This window comes from Rhinopithecus bieti, unplaced genomic scaffold, assembly GCF_001698545.2.
Source record: "Rhinopithecus bieti isolate Rb0 unplaced genomic scaffold, ASM169854v2 scaffold_32081, whole genome shotgun sequence".
Taxonomy (NCBI): Eukaryota; Metazoa; Chordata; class Mammalia; order Primates; family Cercopithecidae; genus Rhinopithecus; species Rhinopithecus bieti.
In genome coordinates, this window is record NW_016814436.1 from 2,571,906 (window position 1) to 2,581,604 (window position 9,699).

At 42.1% G+C, this 9,699-nt stretch overlaps 1 protein-coding gene across 3 annotated transcripts in view; it reads right to left on the reverse strand.

The window, feature by feature from the left end:
* Nucleotides 1-9,186, reverse strand: part of LOC108514504 (vacuolar protein sorting-associated protein 4A) — a 136,232-nt gene extending 127,046 nt beyond the window's left edge. For 2 of the 3 annotated variants that reach the window (XM_017850767.1, XM_017850766.1), the window contains exon 1: nt 8,973-9,186. The gene's annotated coding sequence lies outside the window, so the exon portion shown is untranslated. The remainder of the gene's footprint in view (nt 1-8,972) is intronic. The other variant, XM_017850768.1, reaches the window with a different exon arrangement.
* Between the last annotated feature and the right edge of the window lie 513 nt (nt 9,187-9,699).

Here is a 9,699-nt window from a genome sequence, read left to right on the forward strand (position 1 = left end):
AAAAAAAAAAAAAAAAAAAAAAAGTAAAAGCAGTAACAAAAAAATGTTTGGCTAGAATAATTACAAAAGAAAAAATAATTTTTATATTACAAACAGTTTGCAGATAATGAATACAATTATTACAAGAATATTTCAGAAGGCCGGGCGCGGTGGCTCACGCCTGTAATCACAGCACTTTGGGAGGCCGAGGCGGGCGGATCACAAGATCAGGATATCGAGACCACGGTGAAACCCCGTCTCTACTAAAAATACAAAAAATTAGCTGGGCGCGGCGGCGGGCGCCTGTAGTCCCAGCTACTCGGGAGGCTGAGGCAGGAGAATGGCCTGAACCTGGGAGGCGGAGCTTGCAGTGAGCCGAGATCGCGCCACTGCACTCCAGCCTGGGCGACAGAGCGAGACTCCGTCTCAAAAAAATAAAAGAATATTTCAGAAATCGGTTATATTGTTATTACTAATATTTAAATTATTTTTAAAAAGGGGTACAGAGCCTTGAGAATGGGCTATTTCATCAAATTTGTTTGAAGTTTGAACATCACTGCTTGTTCCAGTCTTTGCTCTCTAGACATGCCGTTCCCCTCTAAACATGCCCTCTATCCTTCCCATCTCCCACACCTATTCCATGTCCCACCCTTCTCTCACCTGACCCAAAATACATTCCTACTACTTGCTCACTTATTCCAAGTTCTCTCAGCATTTGTCTACCACTTATAATGTATGAAATACTTTGGATTCACTTATGTGTAGCTTATTAGTATTTATAAACCCATTTTGGGTACTTCTTAAAAGTAAAATCTTTGGGGCTTATATATTCTGTTTCTCTCAGAGTGTCTAACAGAGTGTATTCAATATGAGTTGATTAATTACATACAGCTTTAGGTCCAGTACGAAAAAAAAAATGAGGAAAAGACTGAGAGACATTAACTGGATAACCTCCAGATAGATGCAACAACACAGAATCCAAAGCACAATTTTCCTGAAAATTAAGCCAATCATAACAATAAATCCTGCTAGTCTTTAGACTTGCTAGCTTCTTAACCCAAACTGATCCACCAGAGAGGCAGTCTATTATAATAGTTAATATCAAAGGCTGTGTAGTTTGATAAATCTGAGTAATCTTGCCTTTATCCACCTACAAATTCTATAACCTTGCACTGATTGTTTAATCTTCCAGGACTCAATTTCTTTGTATTTCATATGGGGATGACGCCACCTGACTCACAGGGCTGTTAAAAGAATAAGTTGTGGCCGGGCGCGGTGGCTCACGCCTGTAATCCCAGGACTTTGGGAGGCCCAGGCGGGCAGATCACAAGGTCAGGAGTTCGAGACCAGTCTGACCAATATGGTAAGACCCCCATCTCTACTAAAAATGCAAAAATTAGCCAGGCATGGTAGCATGTGCCTGTAATCCCAACTACTCAGGAGGCTGAGGCAGGAGAATCGCTTGAACCCAGGGGGCCGAGATTGCAGTGAGCCGAGATCACGCCACCGCACTCCAGCCTGGGCGACAGAGCCAGACTCCATCTCAAAAAAAAAAAAAAGTTGTGATAATAAAGAGCTTAGCAGAGTAAGCTCTCAGTAAGTGTTATTATTATCAATTTCGATTCCTTTTGTTTTTAAAATTTACAATTTAGCTACTTTTTTCTTTCTTTTTTTGAGACAGGGTCTTGCTCCATTGCCCAGGCTGGAGTATAGTGGCTCAAACACGGCTCACTGAAGCCTCAATCTCCCGAGCTCAAGTGATCTTCCCACCTCAGCCTCCCAAGTAGGTGGGACCACAGGCGCTCGCCACCACACCTGGCTAATTTTTTACATGTTTTGTAGAGACAGGGTCTCGCCATGTTGCACAGGCTGGTCTTGAACGACTGGGCTCAAGTGATTCCACCTGGACCTCCCAAAGTGCTGGGATTACAGGTGTGAGCCAACATGCCCAGCCAAAAATATTTTAAGCTCTACAGCCTGTTATAGTGAACATAAGTTAACCTAGCAACCACCCCACTCCAGATTTCATAGTCTGGTGAGGCTGCCAACCTCAATACACAAGGGATGGGCACGTGACAGAGGTCTAGATCGCAGTCTCCATCATTTTGGTAATAGTGATAGGTCCAAGGAACTGGCAAAGCAGAACTATTGGAGTCCTTCCTATCTCCAAACTGATAACGTGAGTGGTAAAAGAACGCTCCAGTTTTTCTTACAGGGGTTAGTTATTAAGTTAAGGCAATATATTCCTAGAGCTGCAGGCACCATCTTAGCTGACTATACAGAATTAGACCCTCCACAGCGGAGATGTTGCAGCCAAGATAATTTGAGCCTTTGGATCCCACTGAACCTAAACCTAGATCCACCCCCAGTCTCAGGAGTTACATAAGGCAACACATTCCACTTCTGCTTAAATTCGTTGGTTTTGGGTTTCTGCAACCAAAATAATTCTTACTAAAAAAAAAAATTTTTACAAAAAAAAAAAAAAAAAAAAAAAAAAAAAAAAAAAAATTGCAAGCCAGGAACAGTAGTTCATGCCTGTAATCCCAACTACTCCAGAGGTTAAGGCAAGAAGATCACCTGAGCCCAAGAGTTCAGGGCTGCAGCAAGCAACAAGCACGCCATTGTACTCCAACCTGGGAAACAGAGTGAAACTCTGTCTCTAAAAAAAAAAATAACAACAAATACTTTTAAAACTAAAATAAATTACATCTGTCTATTTTGATAGACAAAGATTTTTCTCCATCTCTGACTTCAAAAGCTGTCTCTGAGCTCTATATACTTTTGTTGAGCTCTATATACTTTTGTTGTTCTACCTATAAAAATATGATCTTAATGCACACTTACAAAGTTGCTTGAAATTCATAGAAATGTGATGTTCAAAATACCAATAAAACAAATGCTGAAAATAATTTCTTATTCACTTGACATGTCAAGCATTTCTTTTTTTTTTTTTGAGATGGAGTCTCGCTCTGTCACCCAGGCTGGAGTGCAGTGGCCAGATCTCAGCTCACTGCAAGCTCCGCCTCCCGGGTTTACACCATTCTCCTGCCTCAGCCTCCCGAGTAGCTGGGACTACAGGCACCTGCCACCTCGCCCGGCTAGTTTTTTGTACTTTTTTAGTAGAGATGGGGTTTCACCGTGTTAGCCAGGATGGTCTCGATCTCCTGGCCTCGTGATCCGCCCATCTCGGCCTCCCAAAGTGCTGGGATTACAGGCTTCAGCCACCGCGCCCGGCCAACATGTCAAGCATTTTTTAAAAGCTCCAACAAGTTCACCTGTACCTAAGCAAATTTATTATTCTGACTTTCACTTTATAATGAAATGTCTGTCTATAATGTTTCTAAATCTCTTAATATGGTGGTTTCTCATTTAATCTATATTATCATCTTCTGATGGTTTTAGAACAATGTAACGAATGTCTGCTATTTATGCCTGCCTAGCATCCATTCCGCCTTCTTCTGTTAACATCACCTTAATTCTCCTTTGAGAAACCACTACTTTCAGTCCCTGTGGTTCTAGGAAAATTGCCCCATTCTCTGGGTACAGGTCTGAGGTGACCTGATATAGAACATCTGCTACCCCTTGGCCATGATTGGAACATGGATGAGTAATGCCCAGTATTTTTGGCTGGAATGACTGGGAAACAGATATTACAAAGACATCAGTTCTCTCTAAATTAATTTATGGATTTAATATAATTTTAATCATTCTTAATCCAGAGGATTTAAGAATGATAAAATCATTCCAAAATTTATCTAGAGAAATAAGTAACTATACTATACCATCCAGCAATTGTCTATTGTTACTTTTCAAATTTTTCTTGCCTGGTACAGTCCACTTGAATTACCAGATATTAAATGTTATAGCTACAAAATACAGTGTGGGCCCGGGCACACTGGCTCACGCCTGTAATCCCAGCACTTTGGGAGGCTGAGGTGGGAGGATCACGAGGTCAAGAGATTGAGACCATCCTGGCTAACACGGTGAAAGCCCATCTCTACTAAAAATACAAAAAATTAGCCGGGCGTGGTGGCAGGCACCTGTAGTCCCAGCTACTTGGGAGGCTGAGGGAGGAGAATGGCATGAACCCGGGAGGCAGAGCTTGCAATGAGCCGAGATCATGCCACTGCACTCCAACCTGGGCAACACAGCAAGACTCCGTCTCCAAAAAAAAAAACAAAAACAAAAACAAACAAAAAATACAGTGTGGTATGTTACAAAACACTAAAATGGAATATACTAGAAACTCCAGAATCAGAGCGGAGAACATAAGAAGTGCTATTTAAAAAGGCATATTTAAAATCAATGAGGAAAGGATAGGTCATCTCATCCCAAGAAGGGCAGATGTATAGCATGCATATTGCACCCCATCCTCAGGCACACTCATTGCAGACATCACTAATTAAGCATAGCACTTGTTCCTGCTGAACCCAGATATGGCCTTGGATCTTTCCCCATATGGTACTCCAGGCAGCCACCACCAAGCTATCAGACTAAGCATGCAAGAGGATTATTTGACAAATAATGCTGAGGTAATCAGTTAACTATTTGGAAAAATAAATAAAGTTAAACCTCTAGTGCATACCATATGCCAAAATAAATTCTACATAGATTAAGAAGTTAAATGTAAGAATTGAAACCATAAAAGGACTAGAACAAAGCTGTTGCAAAAGACATCCTCGGAGAGAAAGAGAGAAGCTCTGCAATGAGAAGAAATGGGAGAGAGTAAGAGCAACTGTCCTCAGCACTGCCTTGGGTTCCTGACATTTCTGAGGCCCAGCTCTTCCTGAAGTCCTGAGACCTGTCTGGTTCTTTATAATATCTCCATCCTTTTATTTGAACTAATTTAAATGGGTTTCTATGTTTTGAAACCCAAGGAGCCCTGAAAAAGGCATGTGCATTTTCTTTCTTTTTAAAAATTTTTGTTAGTTGATCAATTCATTTTACTATAAATAAGTAAGTTTAGGCTGGACATGGTGGCTCACACCTGTAATCCCAGCACTTTGGGAGACTGAGGCAGGCAGATCACCTGAGGTCAAGAGTTCGAGACCAGCCTGGCCAACATGGAGAAACCCTGTCTCTACTGAAACTACAAAGGTTAGCCAGGCATGGTGGCACATACCAGTAATCCCAGCTACTTTGGAGGCTGAGACAGGAGAATTTCTTGAACCCAGGAGGTAGAGGTTGCAGTGAGCCGAGATGATGCCTCTGCACTCCGTCCTAAGCAACAGAACGAGACTCTGTCTCCAAAAAAAAAAAAAAGAAGCCTATACCATCTGAGTCCTTTCAATGAAACATTAAAGGCCTTCCAATTTTTCTTTCTTTTTTTTTTTTTTTGAGACGGGAGTCTCGCTCGTCGCCCAGGCTGGAGTAGCAGTGGCCGGATCTCAGCTCACTGCAAGCTCCGCCTCCCGGGTTAGGTTTATTGCCATTTCCTGCCTCAAGCCTCCCGAGTAGCTGGGACTTTTACAGGCCCGCCCCTTCGCCTGGCTAGTTTTTTGATTTTTAGTAGAGACGGGTTTCCACATGTTAGCCAGGATGGTCTCGATCTCCTGGACCTCGAGATCCGTTCCGTCTCAGGCCTCCCCAAAGTGCTGGATTACAGGCTTGAGCATGTAAACCACATTAAAGCTTCCAATTTTCTAAGTGTGAGTATAATTTTTTTTTTTCATTTTTAAAATACATATTGGGTCTCACTAGATTGAACAGAATGATCTCGAACTCCTTGGCCTCAAGTGATCCTACCACCTCTGCCTCCAAAGTGTAGATTACAGGAATGACCCACCACACTTGCCTAGGTGTCTAAACATTTTACATGCATGGACAGATTAAATCAAAAAGTTTCATTAAGTTTTACTTTCCATGACACATTCAAGATTAATTTACACATTTTAAAGTAAGATTAGTCAGAAGACAGCAAAAAGAAAAATGTTGCAGAAAAAAAACCCAAAGGAAAAAAAATTGTATTTATTTCACATATCTCAAACTATTGTAGCATTCTAGCCAATGTCTTAGGGGCCAGAAATAAAGCCAAGTTTGAATTTTATAATTCTTTATATTATTTTGAAAGGCAAATCTATGATACCATGATCACTAGCACTTTGTTCATATATAAAATTATTTCATGAGTTTTGTTTTTACACTAAAATCAAACACAAATTTTATTAAGGAATCAGTGTACTTTCCTCAGAAAGACAAATTAAGTAACCAAATCAATTTTATTTCTCCAGGCACAAAATATTAAACATAACTGACCATACCATCATTTCTCCAAAGGAATTCAAAAGCTCTTTTCTCTAATCTAGAAAAAAGACCCTTTAAAGGAAGAATATGCTCTCATTCCATGTAACCAGATATAGTATACTGTTTATAAACTAAAATGTTTCTTCTCAAACCCCAGAGACAGCAGACAGAGTTACATGGCTTAAGGGCTTTACAACAAAGCTGAATAGTATGAGGGTAACACTCCCCAAATTATTCCACTTTTCCACTGATAACCATTCTTCTACTGCCCCTGGATAGAAATCTCAGGGCTAACTGACTATATCCAATCAACCACTGTATCCTATCATTTCTTTCTTTAGAACAGTGTCTCTCAATTTTTTCACCCCAGTGTTTCTAAAGGATCAAACACCTGTGCCAGTAACAAAACTCACTGCAGGAGATTCTCTGTAAGTATCAAATTTTTGGGTGCACGGGCAGTTGGAAGGAGACTATCTAGGCAAGAAAAACTTCTCAGTGGACTCTACTATGTCCCCTGACAAGCATCAACTGCTTTAAAGTATTTCTTGAATTGAATCCTCCTCTCTATTCCCACTGCCACTACCACCACCGGCTCCAAAGGTGATCACCTCTGGCTTGGATTACTTTTCACTACAACAGCTGCTGTTTTTCCCACCTTTGGTCTTTCCTCTTTGCACTGCATCCAGTGCTTCCACTGCTGCCAACCCAAAATTCTGTTCCCATCATATCACTTCCTGGAACAAAAATGAATTGCATCAATTTCCCACCTCTTCTATCTCTTCAACCTTTCACTCTTTCTGTTGGTTGGCCTTTTCTCTTGCTATACAAATCTGTCCCAATTATTTTCCCATTTAAAACAAAAGAAGGCCGGGTGTGGTGGCTCACGCCTCTAATCCCAGCACTTTGGGAGGCCGAGGTGGGCAGATCACGATGTCAGGAGATCGAGACCATCCTGGCTAATACAGTGAAACCCCATCTCTACTAAAAAATACAAAAACTTAGCCAGGCGTGGTGGTGGGTGCCTGTAGTGCCAGCTACTCGGGAGGCTGAGGCAGGAGAACGGCGTGAACCTGGGAGGCAGAACTTGCAGTGAGCCCAGATCACACCACTGTACTCCAGCCTGGGCAACAGAGCGAGATTCCGTCTCAAAAAAAGGAATAAATAAAAAGCATAGTCTACTCACTGCCTTCTGCTCCTGTCACTTTGCTGAAACTGCTCTTATGAGAACTCCAATGGTCTTGTACGCTAATGATCAAACCCAATGGACTTTTTAGTCCATTGGGTTTAACAAAACAAAATACAAAACACCAGTACATAAAACCTTTCTTGGACATTTCATTCAACTTTAGTTACTGCCTTTGCTTTTTTTTTTATTTTGAGACAGGATCTTGCTCTGTTGTTCAGGCTGGAGTATAGTGGCACAATACCACTGCAGCCTCGACCTCCTGGGCTCAAGCAATCTTCCCACCTCAGCCTCTGAGTAGCTGGGACTACAGGTGCATGCCACCACACCCAGCTAATTTTTGCATTTTCTGTAGAGATGGGGTCTTGCCATGTTGCCCAGGCTGGTCTCAAACTCCTGGCCTCAAGTGATCCTCCCACCTCAGCCTCCCAAAGTGCTTGGTTTACAGGTGCGAGCCACTATGCCCAGCCACCTTTGCCTCTTTCATTTTGCTGAGAAGCTTTTTAAAAGCATAGTCTAGGCCAGGCGCCGTGGCCCATGCCTATAATCCCAGCACTTTGGGAGGCTGAGGTGGGCAGATCACGAGGTCAGGAGATTGAGACCATCCTGGCCAACATAGTGAAACCTCGTCTCTACTAAAAATACAAAAATATTAGCTGGACGTGGTGGTGCACACCTGTAGTCCCAGCTACTCGGGAGGCTAAGGCAGGAGAATCGCTTGAACCTGGGACGCCGAGGTTGCAGTGAGCCGAGATCGCACCACTGCACTCCAGCCTGGTGACAGAACGAGACTCCGTCTCAAAAAAAGGAATAAATAAAAAGCATAGTCTACTCACTGCCTTCTGCTCCTGTCACTTTGCTGAAACTGCTCTTATGAGAACTCCAATGGTCTTGTACACTAATGATCAAACCCAATGGACCTTTTAGCTCTCAACTTTCTTGGCATCTGTACTATCTCAAGATGCCAATCACCTCCACCTCCTCAAAATTCTTGTCTGTCTGACCACCACTGCACACTTTTCTCCAGATTGTTCTCTTACCTTCTGGACAGTTCCTTTCCAGATTCTTCTTCCTTCGCCCTGGCTCTAAATGTAGGGGTTCTGTAGGATTCCATCCTGATTCTACGTCTCAATTTGCACTACTTTTTTTTTTTTTTTTTTTTTTTTTTTGAGACGGAGTCTCGCTCTGTTTCTCAGGCTGGAGTGCAGTGGTGCGATCTCGGCTCACTGCAAGCTCCGCCTCCTGGGTTCACGCCATTCTCCTGCTTCAGCCTCCCGAGTAGCTGGGACTACAGGCACCTGCCACCACGCCAGCTAATTTTTTCATATTTTTAATAGAGACGGTGTTTCACCGTGTTAGCCAGGATGGTCTCGATCTCCTGACCTCATGATCCGCCCACCTCGGCCTCCCAAAGTGCTAGGATTACAGGTGTGAGCCACCACACCTGGCCTATGACTTCATCCACACTCACGCGTCAATTACCACTTCTATCCTGACATCTCATAAATTTTCATCTCAGTTGACATTTCTCTTGATTACAGTCCTGAATGCCCAGCCAGCTACTGACCTTTTCCACCAAGATGTCACACAGGTAATTCAAATTCAACATGCCCCAAACTAAACTTATCTTCTCTCAGAAAACTAGTTTGTCCTCAGTTCATTTTGGTTTCACAGTTTCACTGGTTTCACTTCGAAGCCAGATATCCAGGAGTTAGCCTCCATTTCTTTCTCTTAAGACCTTAAACATTTAGGCCTGTTGTTTCTATCTCACTATTTCTCCACTACATACTGTCCTATCCAGTCTCGCTATCCTTATGGTGTCACAATAGCCTCCTAACTGCTTTCCCTTACCTCGTGTCTACAGCTCCTATACTCCATCTGCCACTCTCAACTTTCTAAAACATTTTCCCTCATTTAAAGCACTTTGGCAGCACCCTGTGGCCTAAAACTTTCTCAAAGCACATGTATATCAGTAAAAATTTGAGTATATGCCCTCAATCTATGAATATTTATTAACGAATATATACTATAAACCATATATAAAATATAGAAACCAAGAAAGACTGAGATACAGAAAAATAAAGATATAACCCAGATGAAGTCATGCTATCATTGGCTACTATATGACTCAAAGTACACTACATTCTTAAGGTGAAGTTCATTATCGATGATAACGTGTATATATATCCATATTTCAAATAGTCTTCTTGACAATTTCATTTCTTAGGCTGACTCCTTGACAGATATAATTACCTTGAAATGTGACAAAGCCCCATCAGGAGGAAAATGTCAGT